Below are 19,761 nucleotides of genomic sequence, written 5' to 3' on the forward strand. Positions count from 1 at the left end.
AATATGAATCAGGTGAATTGAGTTCTGCTTTTGGAAACTGGGTTAAGAAGGGGTGCACCGTTCCTGGAGGTACTGCAATACCAGGTCAATGCGTGGAGTGGACAGAGCAAGCTCTTTTTCCATCTCCCTGTTCTAAAAATCCATTTAATATATGGTCCCCAGATAGGGGACGTATCAGATATTAAACTGATAAGAACAGATACTACACTTGATCTTAGCCAAAAGGCCGAGAAGCGATAACCAGAATTGGTTTGGGCCTCGAGTGGCACCCTGGCCTATGCCGGACACATCTTAGGGAGAGAGAGCGAGAGGGAGACAAACCCACGCCTACACAAGACATTTTGTCACCCAAGCCAACCCTTGAAAAGGCTGCTTTGCAGAGCCAAAACAAGAAGAATGGTGCGTTTTGCAGCCGCCGCCCACTGCAATGAATCTGAATAACTCCTCCTTTAGGGCGCAAGCAACTCCCCTCCCCCTTGCAGTCTTTCCAATTCACGATACAAAAAGACGGACAGGACAGGTTGCCTGACTTTCCGTCACTGCCACCCTTTGCCATCCTTACCCGTAGAAAGCCCTTTCATCATCCCCAAACCCTAATCTTTTCCCTTTCCTTCCCAGCCCCCAAACCCTGCCCTCTGTACCTTTCTCACCACCCGCTTCCCTTCTCCTGTCATCCCCCTACCACCCGGGAAAAAAAGAGATTGCCCCCTCCTTCCACTAGCCCACCCTCCCACCCAAAGAACAACTTCTTCTGCGCAGCTTGTTTTCTAGGCAGCAGCGCTATTGTGATGTCATCGGGGGGCATTGTGACAAGCCGCCAGTGTTCCGTCTCTTCATGTTGTGCACAGTTCAAACGGAAAATACATCAACAGGCAGACTACAGAAAAGCTTACTATCAAAGGTTAGAGGGGGGCTTTCTCAGAGGGCTTTTTACAGTTTTTCTATTCCCAATTAGCCGTTTAAGTGTACTTATTGAAAGTAGTAATTCTTTCATAGGCCGCCCTTTCTTAGTATTTGACGTTCCTTATATTGCGGTATGAGGCTTCGCAGTAGGTTGCAAACATTCATCACCCATGACTTTCCCCAATTGAGCTCAGAAGCTCAATGTCTATCATGACCTCTCTTTTAGAATGTCCAAGAGCAAGCAAACTATTCCTCCAGGAGAGGGCGCCAACAGACTACTAAAGAGATCATCATTACTCAAAGAAAACCCCAAAAACCAATGCATGATAGGAATAAACAGGTAACTTTCTTTGGAGTGGAAGCGGAGAGATCGCACCAGATGCCAATTCTAGATGTTATCACACCTGTGGTCACTGCAGCAGCAGGTGAATCCACTTTGTCCAAAAGGGATCTATTCCATTCAATTGCAAATGATCTAGATAAGACAGAGAACTGCAGCACGGGGACATAGCCGAGTTGGTCAGGTTGAGTGGTGATGAGTTTGCTATTTGGATGAATAAAGAAAGTCAAAAGTGTGAAAGATAAAAAACAAAAGGAGGAAGTGTGAAAAGTGAATGGGCCAAATTGAGGTGCATATGAAGACGTATGCTTTCTTCCAATTCATTAAATCGGGCTAATATGAATCAGGTGAATTGAGTTCTGCTTTTGGAAACTGGGTTAAGAAGGGGTGCACCGTTCCTGGAGGTACTGCAATACCAGGTCAATGCGTGGAGTGGACAGAGCAAGCTCTTTTTCCATCTCCCTGTTCTAAAAATCCATTTAATATATGGTCCCCAGATAGGGGACGTATCAGATATTAAACTGATAAGAACAGATACTACACTTGATCTTAGCCAAAAGGCCGAGAAGCGATAACCAGAATTGGTTTGGGCCTCGAGTGGCACCCTGGCCTATGCCGGACACATCTTAGGGAGAGAGAGCGAGAGGGAGACAAACCCACGCCTACACAAGACATTTTGTCACCCAAGCCAACCCTTGAAAAGGCTGCTTTGCAGAGCCAAAACAAGAAGAATGGTGCGTTTTGCAGCCGCCGCCCACTGCAATGAATCTGAATAACTCCTCCTTTAGGGCGCAAGCAACTCCCCTCCCCCTTGCAGTCTTTCCAATTCACGATACAAAAAGACGGACAGGACAGGTTGCCTGACTTTCCGTCACTGCCACCCTTTGCCATCCTTACCCGTAGAAAGCCCTTTCATCATCCCCAAACCCTAATCTTTTCCCTTTCCTTCCCAGCCCCCAAACCCTGCCCTCTGTACCTTTCTCACCACCCGCTTCCCTTCTCCTGTCATCCCCCTACCACCCGGGAAAAAAAGAGATTGCCCCCTCCTTCCACTAGCCCACCCTCCCACCCAAAGAACAACTTCTTCTGCGCAGCTTGTTTTCTAGGCAGCAGCGCTATTGTGATGTCATCGGGGGGCATTGTGACAAGCCGCCAGTGTTCCGTCTCTTCATGTTGTGCACAGTTCAAACGGAAAATACATCAACAGGCAGACTACAGAAAAGCTTACTATCAAAGGTTAGAGGGGGGCTTTCTCAGAGGGCTTTTTACAGTTTTTCTATTCCCAATTAGCCGTTTAAGTGTACTTATTGAAAGTAGTAATTCTTTCATAGGCCGCCCTTTCTTAGTATTTGACGTTCCTTATATTGCGGTATGAGGCTTCGCAGTAGGTTGCAAACATTCATCACCCATGACTTTCCCCAATTGAGCTCAGAAGCTCAATGTCTATCATGACCTCTCTTTTAGAATGTCCAAGAGCAAGCAAACTATTCCTCCAGGAGAGGGCGCCAACAGACTACTAAAGAGATCATCATTACTCAAAGAAAACCCCAAAAACCAATGCATGATAGGAATAAACAGGTAACTTTCTTTGGAGTGGAAGCGGAGAGATCGCACCAGATGCCAATTCTAGATGTTATCACACCTGTGGTCACTGCAGCAGCAGGTGAATCCACTTTGTCCAAAAGGGATCTATTCCATTCAATTGCAAATGATCTAGATAAGACAGAGAACTGCAGCACGGGGACATAGCCGAGTTGGTCAGGTTGAGTGGTGATGAGTTTGCTATTTGGATGAATAAAGAAAGTCAAAAGTGTGAAAGATAAAAAACAAAAGGAGGAAGTGTGAAAAGTGAATGGGCCAAATTGAGGTGCATATGAAGACGTATGCTTTCTTCCAATTCATTAAATCGGGCTAATATGAATCAGGTGAATTGAGTTCTGCTTTTGGAAACTGGGTTAAGAAGGGGTGCACCGTTCCTGGAGGTACTGCAATACCAGGTCAATGCGTGGAGTGGACAGAGCAAGCTCTTTTTCCATCTCCCTGTTCTAAAAATCCATTTAATATATGGTCCCCAGATAGGGGACGTATCAGATATTAAACTGATAAGAACAGATACTACACTTGATCTTAGCCAAAAGGCCGAGAAGCGATAACCAGAATTGGTTTGGGCCTCGAGTGGCACCCTGGCCTATGCCGGACACATCTTAGGGAGAGAGAGCGAGAGGGAGACAAACCCACGCCTACACAAGACATTTTGTCACCCAAGCCAACCCTTGAAAAGGCTGCTTTGCAGAGCCAAAACAAGAAGAATGGTGCGTTTTGCAGCCGCCGCCCACTGCAATGAATCTGAATAACTCCTCCTTTAGGGCGCAAGCAACTCCCCTCCCCCTTGCAGTCTTTCCAATTCACGATACAAAAAGACGGACAGGACAGGTTGCCTGACTTTCCGTCACTGCCACCCTTTGCCATCCTTACCCGTAGAAAGCCCTTTCATCATCCCCAAACCCTAATCTTTTCCCTTTCCTTCCCAGCCCCCAAACCCTGCCCTCTGTACCTTTCTCACCACCCGCTTCCCTTCTCCTGTCATCCCCCTACCACCCGGGAAAAAAAGAGATTGCCCCCTCCTTCCACTAGCCCACCCTCCCACCCAAAGAACAACTTCTTCTGCGCAGCTTGTTTTCTAGGCAGCAGCGCTATTGTGATGTCATCGGGGGGCATTGTGACAAGCCGCCAGTGTTCCGTCTCTTCATGTTGTGCACAGTTCAAACGGAAAATACATCAACAGGCAGACTACAGAAAAGCTTACTATCAAAGGTTAGAGGGGGGCTTTCTCAGAGGGCTTTTTACAGTTTTTCTATTCCCAATTAGCCGTTTAAGTGTACTTATTGAAAGTAGTAATTCTTTCATAGGCCGCCCTTTCTTAGTATTTGACGTTCCTTATATTGCGGTATGAGGCTTCGCAGTAGGTTGCAAACATTCATCACCCATGACTTTCCCCAATTGAGCTCAGAAGCTCAATGTCTATCATGACCTCTCTTTTAGAATGTCCAAGAGCAAGCAAACTATTCCTCCAGGAGAGGGCGCCAACAGACTACTAAAGAGATCATCATTACTCAAAGAAAACCCCAAAAACCAATGCATGATAGGAATAAACAGGTAACTTTCTTTGGAGTGAGAAGCGGAGAGATCGCACCAGATGCCAATTCTAGATGTTATCACACCTGTGGTCACTGCAGCAGCAGGTGAATCCACTTTGTCCAAAAGGGATCTATTCCATTCAATTGCAAATGATCTAGATAAGACAGAGAACTGCAGCACGGGGACATAGCCGAGTTGGTCAGGTTGAGTGGTGATGAGTTTGCTATTTGGATGAATAAAGAAAGTCAAAAGTGTGAAAGATAAAAAACAAAAGGAGGAAGTGTGAAAAGTGAATGGGCCAAATTGAGGTGCATATGAAGACGTATGCTTTCTTCCAATTCATTAAATCGGGCTAATATGAATCAGGTGAATTGAGTTCTGCTTTTGGAAACTGGGTTAAGAAGGGGTGCACCGTTCCTGGAGGTACTGCAATACCAGGTCAATGCGTGGAGTGGACAGAGCAAGCTCTTTTTCCATCTCCCTGTTCTAAAAATCCATTTAATATATGGTCCCCAGATAGGGGACGTATCAGATATTAAACTGATAAGAACAGATACTACACTTGATCTTAGCCAAAAGGCCGAGAAGCGATAACCAGAATTGGTTTGGGCCTCGAGTGGCACCCTGGCCTATGCCGGACACATCTTAGGGAGAGAGAGCGAGAGGGAGACAAACCCACGCCTACACAAGACATTTTGTCACCCAAGCCAACCCTTGAAAAGGCTGCTTTGCAGAGCCAAAACAAGAAGAATGGTGCGTTTTGCAGCCGCCGCCCACTGCAATGAATCTGAATAACTCCTCCTTTAGGGCGCAAGCAACTCCCCTCCCCCTTGCAGTCTTTCCAATTCACGATACAAAAAGACGGACAGGACAGGTTGCCTGACTTTCCGTCACTGCCACCCTTTGCCATCCTTACCCGTAGAAAGCCCTTTCATCATCCCCAAACCCTAATCTTTTCCCTTTCCTTCCCAGCCCCCAAACCCTGCCCTCTGTACCTTTCTCACCACCCGCTTCCCTTCTCCTGTCATCCCCCTACCACCCGGGAAAAAAAGAGATTGCCCCCTCCTTCCACTAGCCCACCCTCCCACCCAAAGAACAACTTCTTCTGCGCAGCTTGTTTTCTAGGCAGCAGCGCTATTGTGATGTCATCGGGGGGCATTGTGACAAGCCGCCAGTGTTCCGTCTCTTCATGTTGTGCACAGTTCAAACGGAAAATACATCAACAGGCAGACTACAGAAAAGCTTACTATCAAAGGTTAGAGGGGGGCTTTCTCAGAGGGCTTTTTACAGTTTTTCTATTCCCAATTAGCCGTTTAAGTGTACTTATTGAAAGTAGTAATTCTTTCATAGGCCGCCCTTTCTTAGTATTTGACGTTCCTTATATTGCGGTATGAGGCTTCGCAGTAGGTTGCAAACATTCATCACCCATGACTTTCCCCAATTGAGCTCAGAAGCTCAATGTCTATCATGACCTCTCTTTTAGAATGTCCAAGAGCAAGCAAACTATTCCTCCAGGAGAGGGCGCCAACAGACTACTAAAGAGATCATCATTACTCAAAGAAAACCCCAAAAACCAATGCATGATAGGAATAAACAGGTAACTTTCTTTGGAGTGGAAGCGGAGAGATCGCACCAGATGCCAATTCTAGATGTTATCACACCTGTGGTCACTGCAGCAGCAGGTGAATCCACTTTGTCCAAAAGGGATCTATTCCATTCAATTGCAAATGATCTAGATAAGACAGAGAACTGCAGCACGGGGACATAGCCGAGTTGGTCAGGTTGAGTGGTGATGAGTTTGCTATTTGGATGAATAAAGAAAGTCAAAAGTGTGAAAGATAAAAAACAAAAGGAGGAAGTGTGAAAAGTGAATGGGCCAAATTGAGGTGCATATGAAGACGTATGCTTTCTTCCAATTCATTAAATCGGGCTAATATGAATCAGGTGAATTGAGTTCTGCTTTTGGAAACTGGGTTAAGAAGGGGTGCACCGTTCCTGGAGGTACTGCAATACCAGGTCAATGCGTGGAGTGGACAGAGCAAGCTCTTTTTCCATCTCCCTGTTCTAAAAATCCATTTAATATATGGTCCCCAGATAGGGGACGTATCAGATATTAAACTGATAAGAACAGATACTACACTTGATCTTAGCCAAAAGGCCGAGAAGCGATAACCAGAATTGGTTTGGGCCTCGAGTGGCACCCTGGCCTATGCCGGACACATCTTAGGGAGAGAGAGCGAGAGGGAGACAAACCCACGCCTACACAAGACATTTTGTCACCCAAGCCAACCCTTGAAAAGGCTGCTTTGCAGAGCCAAAACAAGAAGAATGGTGCGTTTTGCAGCCGCCGCCCACTGCAATGAATCTGAATAACTCCTCCTTTAGGGCGCAAGCAACTCCCCTCCCCCTTGCAGTCTTTCCAATTCACGATACAAAAAGACGGACAGGACAGGTTGCCTGACTTTCCGTCACTGCCACCCTTTGCCATCCTTACCCGTAGAAAGCCCTTTCATCATCCCCAAACCCTAATCTTTTCCCTTTCCTTCCCAGCCCCCAAACCCTGCCCTCTGTACCTTTCTCACCACCCGCTTCCCTTCTCCTGTCATCCCCCTACCACCCGGGAAAAAAAGAGATTGCCCCCTCCTTCCACTAGCCCACCCTCCCACCCAAAGAACAACTTCTTCTGCGCAGCTTGTTTTCTAGGCAGCAGCGCTATTGTGATGTCATCGGGGGGCATTGTGACAAGCCGCCAGTGTTCCGTCTCTTCATGTTGTGCACAGTTCAAACGGAAAATACATCAACAGGCAGACTACAGAAAAGCTTACTATCAAAGGTTAGAGGGGGGCTTTCTCAGAGGGCTTTTTACAGTTTTTCTATTCCCAATTAGCCGTTTAAGTGTACTTATTGAAAGTAGTAATTCTTTCATAGGCCGCCCTTTCTTAGTATTTGACGTTCCTTATATTGCGGTATGAGGCTTCGCAGTAGGTTGCAAACATTCATCACCCATGACTTTCCCCAATTGAGCTCAGAAGCTCAATGTCTATCATGACCTCTCTTTTAGAATGTCCAAGAGCAAGCAAACTATTCCTCCAGGAGAGGGCGCCAACAGACTACTAAAGAGATCATCATTACTCAAAGAAAACCCCAAAAACCAATGCATGATAGGAATAAACAGGTAACTTTCTTTGGAGTGGAAGCGGAGAGATCGCACCAGATGCCAATTCTAGATGTTATCACACCTGTGGTCACTGCAGCAGCAGGTGAATCCACTTTGTCCAAAAGGGATCTATTCCATTCAATTGCAAATGATCTAGATAAGACAGAGAACTGCAGCACGGGGACATAGCCGAGTTGGTCAGGTTGAGTGGTGATGAGTTTGCTATTTGGATGAATAAAGAAAGTCAAAAGTGTGAAAGATAAAAAACAAAAGGAGGAAGTGTGAAAAGTGAATGGGCCAAATTGAGGTGCATATGAAGACGTATGCTTTCTTCCAATTCATTAAATCGGGCTAATATGAATCAGGTGAATTGAGTTCTGCTTTTGGAAACTGGGTTAAGAAGGGGTGCACCGTTCCTGGAGGTACTGCAATACCAGGTCAATGCGTGGAGTGGACAGAGCAAGCTCTTTTTCCATCTCCCTGTTCTAAAAATCCATTTAATATATGGTCCCCAGATAGGGGACGTATCAGATATTAAACTGATAAGAACAGATACTACACTTGATCTTAGCCAAAAGGCCGAGAAGCGATAACCAGAATTGGTTTGGGCCTCGAGTGGCACCCTGGCCTATGCCGGACACATCTTAGGGAGAGAGAGCGAGAGGGAGACAAACCCACGCCTACACAAGACATTTTGTCACCCAAGCCAACCCTTGAAAAGGCTGCTTTGCAGAGCCAAAACAAGAAGAATGGTGCGTTTTGCAGCCGCCGCCCACTGCAATGAATCTGAATAACTCCTCCTTTAGGGCGCAAGCAACTCCCCTCCCCCTTGCAGTCTTTCCAATTCACGATACAAAAAGACGGACAGGACAGGTTGCCTGACTTTCCGTCACTGCCACCCTTTGCCATCCTTACCCGTAGAAAGCCCTTTCATCATCCCCAAACCCTAATCTTTTCCCTTTCCTTCCCAGCCCCCAAACCCTGCCCTCTGTACCTTTCTCACCACCCGCTTCCCTTCTCCTGTCATCCCCCTACCACCCGGGAAAAAAAGAGATTGCCCCCTCCTTCCACTAGCCCACCCTCCCACCCAAAGAACAACTTCTTCTGCGCAGCTTGTTTTCTAGGCAGCAGCGCTATTGTGATGTCATCGGGGGGCATTGTGACAAGCCGCCAGTGTTCCGTCTCTTCATGTTGTGCACAGTTCAAACGGAAAATACATCAACAGGCAGACTACAGAAAAGCTTACTATCAAAGGTTAGAGGGGGGCTTTCTCAGAGGGCTTTTTACAGTTTTTCTATTCCCAATTAGCCGTTTAAGTGTACTTATTGAAAGTAGTAATTCTTTCATAGGCCGCCCTTTCTTAGTATTTGACGTTCCTTATATTGCGGTATGAGGCTTCGCAGTAGGTTGCAAACATTCATCACCCATGACTTTCCCCAATTGAGCTCAGAAGCTCAATGTCTATCATGACCTCTCTTTTAGAATGTCCAAGAGCAAGCAAACTATTCCTCCAGGAGAGGGCGCCAACAGACTACTAAAGAGATCATCATTACTCAAAGAAAACCCCAAAAACCAATGCATGATAGGAATAAACAGGTAACTTTCTTTGGAGTGGAAGCGGAGAGATCGCACCAGATGCCAATTCTAGATGTTATCACACCTGTGGTCACTGCAGCAGCAGGTGAATCCACTTTGTCCAAAAGGGATCTATTCCATTCAATTGCAAATGATCTAGATAAGACAGAGAACTGCAGCACGGGGACATAGCCGAGTTGGTCAGGTTGAGTGGTGATGAGTTTGCTATTTGGATGAATAAAGAAAGTCAAAAGTGTGAAAGATAAAAAACAAAAGGAGGAAGTGTGAAAAGTGAATGGGCCAAATTGAGGTGCATATGAAGACGTATGCTTTCTTCCAATTCATTAAATCGGGCTAATATGAATCAGGTGAATTGAGTTCTGCTTTTGGAAACTGGGTTAAGAAGGGGTGCACCGTTCCTGGAGGTACTGCAATACCAGGTCAATGCGTGGAGTGGACAGAGCAAGCTCTTTTTCCATCTCCCTGTTCTAAAAATCCATTTAATATATGGTCCCCAGATAGGGGACGTATCAGATATTAAACTGATAAGAACAGATACTACACTTGATCTTAGCCAAAAGGCCGAGAAGCGATAACCAGAATTGGTTTGGGCCTCGAGTGGCACCCTGGCCTATGCCGGACACATCTTAGGGAGAGAGAGCGAGAGGGAGACAAACCCACGCCTACACAAGACATTTTGTCACCCAAGCCAACCCTTGAAAAGGCTGCTTTGCAGAGCCAAAACAAGAAGAATGGTGCGTTTTGCAGCCGCCGCCCACTGCAATGAATCTGAATAACTCCTCCTTTAGGGCGCAAGCAACTCCCCTCCCCCTTGCAGTCTTTCCAATTCACGATACAAAAAGACGGACAGGACAGGTTGCCTGACTTTCCGTCACTGCCACCCTTTGCCATCCTTACCCGTAGAAAGCCCTTTCATCATCCCCAAACCCTAATCTTTTCCCTTTCCTTCCCAGCCCCCAAACCCTGCCCTCTGTACCTTTCTCACCACCCGCTTCCCTTCTCCTGTCATCCCCCTACCACCCGGGAAAAAAAGAGATTGCCCCCTCCTTCCACTAGCCCACCCTCCCACCCAAAGAACAACTTCTTCTGCGCAGCTTGTTTTCTAGGCAGCAGCGCTATTGTGATGTCATCGGGGGGCATTGTGACAAGCCGCCAGTGTTCCGTCTCTTCATGTTGTGCACAGTTCAAACGGAAAATACATCAACAGGCAGACTACAGAAAAGCTTACTATCAAAGGTTAGAGGGGGGCTTTCTCAGAGGGCTTTTTACAGTTTTTCTATTCCCAATTAGCCGTTTAAGTGTACTTATTGAAAGTAGTAATTCTTTCATAGGCCGCCCTTTCTTAGTATTTGACGTTCCTTATATTGCGGTATGAGGCTTCGCAGTAGGTTGCAAACATTCATCACCCATGACTTTCCCCAATTGAGCTCAGAAGCTCAATGTCTATCATGACCTCTCTTTTAGAATGTCCAAGAGCAAGCAAACTATTCCTCCAGGAGAGGGCGCCAACAGACTACTAAAGAGATCATCATTACTCAAAGAAAACCCCAAAAACCAATGCATGATAGGAATAAACAGGTAACTTTCTTTGGAGTGGAAGCGGAGAGATCGCACCAGATGCCAATTCTAGATGTTATCACACCTGTGGTCACTGCAGCAGCAGGTGAATCCACTTTGTCCAAAAGGGATCTATTCCATTCAATTGCAAATGATCTAGATAAGACAGAGAACTGCAGCACGGGGACATAGCCGAGTTGGTCAGGTTGAGTGGTGATGAGTTTGCTATTTGGATGAATAAAGAAAGTCAAAAGTGTGAAAGATAAAAAACAAAAGGAGGAAGTGTGAAAAGTGAATGGGCCAAATTGAGGTGCATATGAAGACGTATGCTTTCTTCCAATTCATTAAATCGGGCTAATATGAATCAGGTGAATTGAGTTCTGCTTTTGGAAACTGGGTTAAGAAGGGGTGCACCGTTCCTGGAGGTACTGCAATACCAGGTCAATGCGTGGAGTGGACAGAGCAAGCTCTTTTTCCATCTCCCTGTTCTAAAAATCCATTTAATATATGGTCCCCAGATAGGGGACGTATCAGATATTAAACTGATAAGAACAGATACTACACTTGATCTTAGCCAAAAGGCCGAGAAGCGATAACCAGAATTGGTTTGGGCCTCGAGTGGCACCCTGGCCTATGCCGGACACATCTTAGGGAGAGAGAGCGAGAGGGAGACAAACCCACGCCTACACAAGACATTTTGTCACCCAAGCCAACCCTTGAAAAGGCTGCTTTGCAGAGCCAAAACAAGAAGAATGGTGCGTTTTGCAGCCGCCGCCCACTGCAATGAATCTGAATAACTCCTCCTTTAGGGCGCAAGCAACTCCCCTCCCCCTTGCAGTCTTTCCAATTCACGATACAAAAAGACGGACAGGACAGGTTGCCTGACTTTCCGTCACTGCCACCCTTTGCCATCCTTACCCGTAGAAAGCCCTTTCATCATCCCCAAACCCTAATCTTTTCCCTTTCCTTCCCAGCCCCCAAACCCTGCCCTCTGTACCTTTCTCACCACCCGCTTCCCTTCTCCTGTCATCCCCCTACCACCCGGGAAAAAAAGAGATTGCCCCCTCCTTCCACTAGCCCACCCTCCCACCCAAAGAACAACTTCTTCTGCGCAGCTTGTTTTCTAGGCAGCAGCGCTATTGTGATGTCATCGGGGGGCATTGTGACAAGCCGCCAGTGTTCCGTCTCTTCATGTTGTGCACAGTTCAAACGGAAAATACATCAACAGGCAGACTACAGAAAAGCTTACTATCAAAGGTTAGAGGGGGGCTTTCTCAGAGGGCTTTTTACAGTTTTTCTATTCCCAATTAGCCGTTTAAGTGTACTTATTGAAAGTAGTAATTCTTTCATAGGCCGCCCTTTCTTAGTATTTGACGTTCCTTATATTGCGGTATGAGGCTTCGCAGTAGGTTGCAAACATTCATCACCCATGACTTTCCCCAATTGAGCTCAGAAGCTCAATGTCTATCATGACCTCTCTTTTAGAATGTCCAAGAGCAAGCAAACTATTCCTCCAGGAGAGGGCGCCAACAGACTACTAAAGAGATCATCATTACTCAAAGAAAACCCCAAAAACCAATGCATGATAGGAATAAACAGGTAACTTTCTTTGGAGTGGAAGCGGAGAGATCGCACCAGATGCCAATTCTAGATGTTATCACACCTGTGGTCACTGCAGCAGCAGGTGAATCCACTTTGTCCAAAAGGGATCTATTCCATTCAATTGCAAATGATCTAGATAAGACAGAGAACTGCAGCACGGGGACATAGCCGAGTTGGTCAGGTTGAGTGGTGATGAGTTTGCTATTTGGATGAATAAAGAAAGTCAAAAGTGTGAAAGATAAAAAACAAAAGGAGGAAGTGTGAAAAGTGAATGGGCCAAATTGAGGTGCATATGAAGACGTATGCTTTCTTCCAATTCATTAAATCGGGCTAATATGAATCAGGTGAATTGAGTTCTGCTTTTGGAAACTGGGTTAAGAAGGGGTGCACCGTTCCTGGAGGTACTGCAATACCAGGTCAATGCGTGGAGTGGACAGAGCAAGCTCTTTTTCCATCTCCCTGTTCTAAAAATCCATTTAATATATGGTCCCCAGATAGGGGACGTATCAGATATTAAACTGATAAGAACAGATACTACACTTGATCTTAGCCAAAAGGCCGAGAAGCGATAACCAGAATTGGTTTGGGCCTCGAGTGGCACCCTGGCCTATGCCGGACACATCTTAGGGAGAGAGAGCGAGAGGGAGACAAACCCACGCCTACACAAGACATTTTGTCACCCAAGCCAACCCTTGAAAAGGCTGCTTTGCAGAGCCAAAACAAGAAGAATGGTGCGTTTTGCAGCCGCCGCCCACTGCAATGAATCTGAATAACTCCTCCTTTAGGGCGCAAGCAACTCCCCTCCCCCTTGCAGTCTTTCCAATTCACGATACAAAAAGACGGACAGGACAGGTTGCCTGACTTTCCGTCACTGCCACCCTTTGCCATCCTTACCCGTAGAAAGCCCTTTCATCATCCCCAAACCCTAATCTTTTCCCTTTCCTTCCCAGCCCCCAAACCCTGCCCTCTGTACCTTTCTCACCACCCGCTTCCCTTCTCCTGTCATCCCCCTACCACCCGGGAAAAAAAGAGATTGCCCCCTCCTTCCACTAGCCCACCCTCCCACCCAAAGAACAACTTCTTCTGCGCAGCTTGTTTTCTAGGCAGCAGCGCTATTGTGATGTCATCGGGGGGCATTGTGACAAGCCGCCAGTGTTCCGTCTCTTCATGTTGTGCACAGTTCAAACGGAAAATACATCAACAGGCAGACTACAGAAAAGCTTACTATCAAAGGTTAGAGGGGGGCTTTCTCAGAGGGCTTTTTACAGTTTTTCTATTCCCAATTAGCCGTTTAAGTGTACTTATTGAAAGTAGTAATTCTTTCATAGGCCGCCCTTTCTTAGTATTTGACGTTCCTTATATTGCGGTATGAGGCTTCGCAGTAGGTTGCAAACATTCATCACCCATGACTTTCCCCAATTGAGCTCAGAAGCTCAATGTCTATCATGACCTCTCTTTTAGAATGTCCAAGAGCAAGCAAACTATTCCTCCAGGAGAGGGCGCCAACAGACTACTAAAGAGATCATCATTACTCAAAGAAAACCCCAAAAACCAATGCATGATAGGAATAAACAGGTAACTTTCTTTGGAGTGGAAGCGGAGAGATCGCACCAGATGCCAATTCTAGATGTTATCACACCTGTGGTCACTGCAGCAGCAGGTGAATCCACTTTGTCCAAAAGGGATCTATTCCATTCAATTGCAAATGATCTAGATAAGACAGAGAACTGCAGCACGGGGACATAGCCGAGTTGGTCAGGTTGAGTGGTGATGAGTTTGCTATTTGGATGAATAAAGAAAGTCAAAAGTGTGAAAGATAAAAAACAAAAGGAGGAAGTGTGAAAAGTGAATGGGCCAAATTGAGGTGCATATGAAGACGTATGCTTTCTTCCAATTCATTAAATCGGGCTAATATGAATCAGGTGAATTGAGTTCTGCTTTTGGAAACTGGGTTAAGAAGGGGTGCACCGTTCCTGGAGGTACTGCAATACCAGGTCAATGCGTGGAGTGGACAGAGCAAGCTCTTTTTCCATCTCCCTGTTCTAAAAATCCATTTAATATATGGTCCCCAGATAGGGGACGTATCAGATATTAAACTGATAAGAACAGATACTACACTTGATCTTAGCCAAAAGGCCGAGAAGCGATAACCAGAATTGGTTTGGGCCTCGAGTGGCACCCTGGCCTATGCCGGACACATCTTAGGGAGAGAGAGCGAGAGGGAGACAAACCCACGCCTACACAAGACATTTTGTCACCCAAGCCAACCCTTGAAAAGGCTGCTTTGCAGAGCCAAAACAAGAAGAATGGTGCGTTTTGCAGCCGCCGCCCACTGCAATGAATCTGAATAACTCCTCCTTTAGGGCGCAAGCAACTCCCCTCCCCCTTGCAGTCTTTCCAATTCACGATACAAAAAGACGGACAGGACAGGTTGCCTGACTTTCCGTCACTGCCACCCTTTGCCATCCTTACCCGTAGAAAGCCCTTTCATCATCCCCAAACCCTAATCTTTTCCCTTTCCTTCCCAGCCCCCAAACCCTGCCCTCTGTACCTTTCTCACCACCCGCTTCCCTTCTCCTGTCATCCCCCTACCACCCGGGAAAAAAAGAGATTGCCCCCTCCTTCCACTAGCCCACCCTCCCACACCAAAGAACAACTTCTTCTGCGCAGCTTGTTTTCTAGGCAGCAGCGCTATTGTGATGTCATCGGGGGGCATTGTGACAAGCCGCCAGTGTTCCGTCTCTTCATGTTGTGCACAGTTCAAACGGAAAATACATCAACAGGCAGACTACAGAAAAGCTTACTATCAAAGGTTAGAGGGGGGCTTTCTCAGAGGGCTTTTTACAGTTTTTCTATTCCCAATTAGCCGTTTAAGTGTACTTATTGAAAGTAGTAATTCTTTCATAGGCCGCCCTTTCTTAGTATTTGACGTTCCTTATATTGCGGTATGAGGCTTCGCAGTAGGTTGCAAACATTCATCACCCATGACTTTCCCCAATTGAGCTCAGAAGCTCAATGTCTATCATGACCTCTCTTTTAGAATGTCCAAGAGCAAGCAAACTATTCCTCCAGGAGAGGGCGCCAACAGACTACTAAAGAGATCATCATTACTCAAAGAAAACCCCAAAAACCAATGCATGATAGGAATAAACAGGTAACTTTCTTTGGAGTGGAAGCGGAGAGATCGCACCAGATGCCAATTCTAGATGTTATCACACCTGTGGTCACTGCAGCAGCAGGTGAATCCACTTTGTCCAAAAGGGATCTATTCCATTCAATTGCAAATGATCTAGATAAGACAGAGAACTGCAGCACGGGGACATAGCCGAGTTGGTCAGGTTGAGTGGTGATGAGTTTGCTATTTGGATGAATAAAGAAAGTCAAAAGTGTGAAAGATAAAAAACAAAAGGAGGAAGTGTGAAAAGTGAATGGGCCAAATTGAGGTGCATATGAAGACGTATGCTTTCTTCCAATTCATTAAATCGGGCTAATATGAATCAGGTGAATTGAGTTCTGCTTTTGGAAACTGGGTTAAGAAGGGGTGCACCGTTCCTGGAGGTACTGCAATACCAGGTCAATGCGTGGAGTGGACAGAGCAAGCTCTTTTTCCATCTCCCTGTTCTAAAAATCCATTTAATATATGGTCCCCAGATAGGGGACGTATCAGATATTAAACTGATAAGAACAGATACTACACTTGATCTTAGCCAAAAGGCCGAGAAGCGATAACCAGAATTGGTTTGGGCCTCGAGTGGCACCCTGGCCTATGCCGGACACATCTTAGGGAGAGAGAGCGAGAGGGAGACAAACCCACGCCTACACAAGACATTTTGTCACCCAAGCCAACCCTTGAAAAGGCTGCTTTGCAGAGCCAAAACAAGAAGAATGGTGCGTTTTGCAGCCGCCGCCCACTGCAATGAATCTGAATAACTCCTCCTTTAGGGCGCAAGCAACTCCCCTCCCCCTTGCAGTCTTTCCAATTCACGATACAAAAAGACGGACAGGACAGGTTGCCTGACTTTCCGTCACTGCCACCCTTTGCCATCCTTACCCGTAGAAAGCCCTTTCATCATCCCCAAACCCTAATCTTTTCCCTTTCCTTCCCAGCCCCCAAACCCTGCCCTCTGTACCTTTCTCACCACCCGCTTCCCTTCTCCTGTCATCCCCCTACCACCCGGGAAAAAAAGAGATTGCCCCCTCCTTCCACTAGCCCACCCTCCCACCCAAAGAACAACTTCTTCTGCGCAGCTTGTTTTCTAGGCAGCAGCGCTATTGTGATGTCATCGGGGGGCATTGTGACAAGCCGCCAGTGTTCCGTCTCTTCATGTTGTGCACAGTTCAAACGGAAAATACATCAACAGGCAGACTACAGAAAAGCTTACTATCAAAGGTTAGAGGGGGGCTTTCTCAGAGGGCTTTTTACAGTTTTTCTATTCCCAATTAGCCGTTTAAGTGTACTTATTGAAAGTAGTAATTCTTTCATAGGCCGCCCTTTCTTAGTATTTGACGTTCCTTATATTGCGGTATGAGGCTTCGCAGTAGGTTGCAAACATTCATCACCCATGACTTTCCCCAATTGAGCTCAGAAGCTCAATGTCTATCATGACCTCTCTTTTAGAATGTCCAAGAGCAAGCAAACTATTCCTCCAGGAGAGGGCGCCAACAGACTACTAAAGAGATCATCATTACTCAAAGAAAACCCCAAAAACCAATGCATGATAGGAATAAACAGGTAACTTTCTTTGGAGTGGAAGCGGAGAGATCGCACCAGATGCCAATTCTAGATGTTATCACACCTGTGGTCACTGCAGCAGCAGGTGAATCCACTTTGTCCAAAAGGGATCTATTCCATTCAATTGCAAATGATCTAGATAAGACAGAGAACTGCAGCACGGGGACATAGCCGAGTTGGTCAGGTTGAGTGGTGATGAGTTTGCTATTTGGATGAATAAAGAAAGTCAAAAGTGTGAAAGATAAAAAACAAAAGGAGGAAGTGTGAAAAGTGAATGGGCCAAATTGAGGTGCATATGAAGACGTATGCTTTCTTCCAATTCATTAAATCGGGCTAATATGAATCAGGTGAATTGAGTTCTGCTTTTGGAAACTGGGTTAAGAAGGGGTGCACCGTTCCTGGAGGTACTGCAATACCAGGTCAATGCGTGGAGTGGACAGAGCAAGCTCTTTTTCCATCTCCCTGTTCTAAAAATCCATTTAATATATGGTCCCCAGATAGGGGACGTATCAGATATTAAACTGATAAGAACAGATACTACACTTGATCTTAGCCAAAAGGCCGAGAAGCGATAACCAGAATTGGTTTGGGCCTCGAGTGGCACCCTGGCCTATGCCGGACACATCTTAGGGAGAGAGAGCGAGAGGGAGACAAACCCACGCCTACACAAGACATTTTGTCACCCAAGCCAACCCTTGAAAAGGCTGCTTTGCAGAGCCAAAACAAGAAGAATGGTGCGTTTTGCAGCCGCCGCCCACTGCAATGAATCTGAATAACTCCTCCTTTAGGGCGCAAGCAACTCCCCTCCCCCTTGCAGTCTTTCCAATTCACGATACAAAAAGACGGACAGGACAGGTTGCCTGACTTTCCGTCACTGCCACCCTTTGCCATCCTTACCCGTAGAAAGCCCTTTCATCATCCCCAAACCCTAATCTTTTCCCTTTCCTTCCCAGCCCCCAAACCCTGCCCTCTGTACCTTTCTCACCACCCGCTTCCCTTCTCCTGTCATCCCCCTACCACCCGGGAAAAAAAGAGATTGCCCCCTCCTTCCACTAGCCCACCCTCCCACCCAAAGAACAACTTCTTCTGCGCAGCTTGTTTTCTAGGCAGCAGCGCTATTGTGATGTCATCGGGGGGCATTGTGACAAGCCGCCAGTGTTCCGTCTCTTCATGTTGTGCACAGTTCAAACGGAAAATACATCAACAGGCAGACTACAGAAAAGCTTACTATCAAAGGTTAGAGGGGGGCTTTCTCAGAGGGCTTTTTACAGTTTTTCTATTCCCAATTAGCCGTTTAAGTGTACTTATTGAAAGTAGTAATTCTTTCATAGGCCGCCCTTTCTTAGTATTTGACGTTCCTTATATTGCGGTATGAGGCTTCGCAGTAGGTTGCAAACATTCATCACCCATGACTTTCCCCAATTGAGCTCAGAAGCTCAATGTCTATCATGACCTCTCTTTTAGAATGTCCAAGAGCAAGCAAACTATTCCTCCAGGAGAGGGCGCCAACAGACTACTAAAGAGATCATCATTACTCAAAGAAAACCCCAAAAACCAATGCATGATAGGAATAAACAGGTAACTTTCTTTGGAGTGGAAGCGGAGAGATCGCACCAGATGCCAATTCTAGATGTTATCACACCTGTGGTCACTGCAGCAGCAGGTGAATCCACTTTGTCCAAAAGGGATCTATTCCATTCAATTGCAAATGATCTAGATAAGACAGAGAACTGCAGCACGGGGACATAGCCGAGTTGGTCAGGTTGAGTGGTGATGAGTTTGCTATTTGGATGAATAAAGAAAGTCAAAAGTGTGAAAGATAAAAAACAAAAGGAGGAAGTGTGAAAAGTGAATGGGCCAAATTGAGGTGCATATGAAGACGTATGCTTTCTTCCAATTCATTAAATCGGGCTAATATGAATCAGGTGAATTGAGTTCTGCTTTTGGAAACTGGGTTAAGAAGGGGTGCACCGTTCCTGGAGGTACTGCAATACCAGGTCAATGCGTGGAGTGGACAGAGCAAGCTCTTTTTCCATCTCCCTGTTCTAAAAATCCATTTAATATATGGTCCCCAGATAGGGGACGTATCAGATATTAAACTGATAAGAACAGATACTACACTTGATCTTAGCCAAAAGGCCGAGAAGCGATAACCAGAATTGGTTTGGGCCTCGAGTGGCACCCTGGCCTATGCCGGACACATCTTAGGGAGAGAGAGCGAGAGGGAGACAAACCCACGCCTACACAAGACATTTTGTCACCCAAGCCAACCCTTGAAAAGGCTGCTTTGCAGAGCCAAAACAAGAAGAATGGTGCGTTTTGCAGCCGCCGCCCACTGCAATGAATCTGAATAACTCCTCCTTTAGGGCGCAAGCAACTCCCCTCCCCCTTGCAGTCTTTCCAATTCACGATACAAAAAGACGGACAGGACAGGTTGCCTGACTTTCCGTCACTGCCACCCTTTGCCATCCTTACCCGTAGAAAGCCCTTTCATCATCCCCAAACCCTAATCTTTTCCCTTTCCTTCCCAGCCCCCAAACCCTGCCCTCTGTACCTTTCTCACCACCCGCTTCCCTTCTCCTGTCATCCCCCTACCACCCGGGAAAAAAAGAGATTGCCCCCTCCTTCCACTAGCCCACCCTCCCACCCAAAGAACAACTTCTTCTGCGCAGCTTGTTTTCTAGGCAGCAGCGCTATTGTGATGTCATCGGGGGGCATTGTGACAAGCCGCCAGTG

The 19,761-nt window shown here is 46.4% G+C and overlaps 13 non-coding genes across 13 annotated transcripts; all 13 read right to left on the reverse strand.

The window, feature by feature from the left end:
• Positions 1 to 47: 47 nt before the first annotated feature.
• Positions 48 to 238, reverse strand: LOC142276584 (U2 spliceosomal RNA). The gene has a single exon (XR_012740013.1). It is a non-coding gene; the product is annotated as a U2 spliceosomal RNA (small nuclear RNA).
• Positions 239 to 1,625: 1,387 nt separating this feature from the next.
• LOC142276596 (U2 spliceosomal RNA) lies at positions 1,626 to 1,816 on the reverse strand. Its single transcript, XR_012740024.1, has one exon. It is a non-coding gene; the product is annotated as a U2 spliceosomal RNA (small nuclear RNA).
• Positions 1,817 to 3,203: 1,387 nt separating this feature from the next.
• LOC142276609 (U2 spliceosomal RNA) lies at positions 3,204 to 3,394 on the reverse strand. Its single transcript, XR_012740035.1, has one exon. It is a non-coding gene; the product is annotated as a U2 spliceosomal RNA (small nuclear RNA).
• Positions 3,395 to 4,782: 1,388 nt separating this feature from the next.
• Positions 4,783 to 4,973, reverse strand: LOC142276618 (U2 spliceosomal RNA). Its single transcript, XR_012740043.1, has one exon. It is a non-coding gene; the product is annotated as a U2 spliceosomal RNA (small nuclear RNA).
• A 1,387-nt stretch (positions 4,974 to 6,360) lies between these two features.
• On the reverse strand, positions 6,361 to 6,551 carry LOC142276619 (U2 spliceosomal RNA). The gene has a single exon (XR_012740044.1). It is a non-coding gene; the product is annotated as a U2 spliceosomal RNA (small nuclear RNA).
• Positions 6,552 to 7,938: 1,387 nt separating this feature from the next.
• LOC142276585 (U2 spliceosomal RNA) lies at positions 7,939 to 8,129 on the reverse strand. The gene has a single exon (XR_012740014.1). It is a non-coding gene; the product is annotated as a U2 spliceosomal RNA (small nuclear RNA).
• Positions 8,130 to 9,516: 1,387 nt separating this feature from the next.
• LOC142276586 (U2 spliceosomal RNA) lies at positions 9,517 to 9,707 on the reverse strand. Its single transcript, XR_012740015.1, has one exon. It is a non-coding gene; the product is annotated as a U2 spliceosomal RNA (small nuclear RNA).
• A 1,387-nt stretch (positions 9,708 to 11,094) lies between these two features.
• On the reverse strand, positions 11,095 to 11,285 carry LOC142276587 (U2 spliceosomal RNA). The gene has a single exon (XR_012740016.1). It is a non-coding gene; the product is annotated as a U2 spliceosomal RNA (small nuclear RNA).
• Positions 11,286 to 12,672: 1,387 nt separating this feature from the next.
• Positions 12,673 to 12,863, reverse strand: LOC142276588 (U2 spliceosomal RNA). Its single transcript, XR_012740017.1, has one exon. It is a non-coding gene; the product is annotated as a U2 spliceosomal RNA (small nuclear RNA).
• Positions 12,864 to 14,250: 1,387 nt separating this feature from the next.
• On the reverse strand, positions 14,251 to 14,441 carry LOC142276589 (U2 spliceosomal RNA). The gene has a single exon (XR_012740018.1). It is a non-coding gene; the product is annotated as a U2 spliceosomal RNA (small nuclear RNA).
• A 1,388-nt stretch (positions 14,442 to 15,829) lies between these two features.
• LOC142276590 (U2 spliceosomal RNA) lies at positions 15,830 to 16,020 on the reverse strand. The gene has a single exon (XR_012740019.1). It is a non-coding gene; the product is annotated as a U2 spliceosomal RNA (small nuclear RNA).
• A 1,387-nt stretch (positions 16,021 to 17,407) lies between these two features.
• Positions 17,408 to 17,598, reverse strand: LOC142276591 (U2 spliceosomal RNA). Its single transcript, XR_012740020.1, has one exon. It is a non-coding gene; the product is annotated as a U2 spliceosomal RNA (small nuclear RNA).
• Positions 17,599 to 18,985: 1,387 nt separating this feature from the next.
• On the reverse strand, positions 18,986 to 19,176 carry LOC142276593 (U2 spliceosomal RNA). The gene has a single exon (XR_012740021.1). It is a non-coding gene; the product is annotated as a U2 spliceosomal RNA (small nuclear RNA).
• Positions 19,177 to 19,761: the final 585 nt, after the last annotated feature.

This window comes from Anomaloglossus baeobatrachus, unplaced genomic scaffold, assembly GCF_048569485.1.
Source record: "Anomaloglossus baeobatrachus isolate aAnoBae1 unplaced genomic scaffold, aAnoBae1.hap1 Scaffold_3995, whole genome shotgun sequence".
NCBI classification, from domain to species: domain Eukaryota; kingdom Metazoa; phylum Chordata; class Amphibia; order Anura; family Aromobatidae; genus Anomaloglossus; species Anomaloglossus baeobatrachus.